Source organism: Otolemur garnettii, unplaced genomic scaffold (genome assembly GCF_000181295.1).
Source record: "Otolemur garnettii isolate 467f Iridium unplaced genomic scaffold, OtoGar3 scaffold01461, whole genome shotgun sequence".
Taxonomy (NCBI): domain Eukaryota; kingdom Metazoa; phylum Chordata; class Mammalia; order Primates; family Galagidae; genus Otolemur; species Otolemur garnettii.
Window position 1 is genome coordinate 3,528 of NW_003853856.1, and position 1,208 is coordinate 4,735.

Sequence of the window (1,208 nt, forward strand, 5' to 3'; positions counted from 1 at the left end):
TAGCTATTTCTGTTGCACTTTCTTCAATTTTTAAAATATGGTTACTGAAAAATATAATAATGTCCCCAAAGTACTCTAAGCTAAAGCAAGTGTCTATTTTGTCAAAACTATTAAAAATACAAAATTCATAATGATTTTATTAAATTGTTTAATTATGTAGTTGATTCATATCAAGTAGAAGAAAAATCCAATTTTTTCACGGAATTTTTTAAAATTATTATCCTCATCCCCTATTTGTGTGATTTTCATTTGGAATCCATGTTCATCTTAAATTTCTTATTTATAATACTAAACTTTTGGTTAGTTTTAATTGCACTCATCAAGGCCACTGGATTATATAGTACAATATATTAACATCTCATTAGTTCTGTCTACTCCAAATTGTGGTATGCATAGCAAAACTGGAGGGGTGCCCTCAAAATTGAGGGCTTGGATGTGAAAGTTGACTCTTCCTTAGATTAACTAGGTAACCTGAGGCAAGTTACTTAATCTGGTTACGTCCAGTTTCTATGTTAATAAGACAGGATGCTGATAGTTTATACTCCTAATGCTGCGATGAGCAGTAAATGAGATAATACAAGATATCTGGCATATAGTAAATCTATTATAAATTCCATTAGTAAAACATTATACATTTTGATGTCAAGGACTGAGTCCACTGGCATGTGATTGATACATATCAGATTGATTTGTGAGAGGTAGTTTTGAGCTTCATTTTCCAACTCCCTGGTTAGTGAGGTCATCCTGGTAGTTTGGTAGATTAAAAGTGTGAATCTGGGTAAGGAGTATATGCATGTTGTTTTATTAACACTTTCATTTTTGTAACTTTCCTGTAAGTTTAAAATTATTTCTGAATGAAAATTTACAGAAAAAAAAAAAAAAACACACAAAGAGAAAGTGCCATAATCCCATGGTGAAGTATTTACACACATAATTGTCAAATGTTCCATGTCAAGGCCTTTCCTTTCTTTCTTTGGTTCTACCCTTCTTTCTATCCTTCTTTCCTTTTTTCATTCTTTTTTTTATGAGCACATGTCTATGGAATATTATGAATGCCATCAGAGAAACTTTCCCTAAAATAAAAGTTTAAGTTTGCTACACTTATCTCAAAATGGACACCTCCATTAGTCAGCCTTCTTTGACCTCTAAGTTAGTTACTTAGAAATCCGAATAGCTACCTATACACTTCTTCAAAAAAATATCTTGAT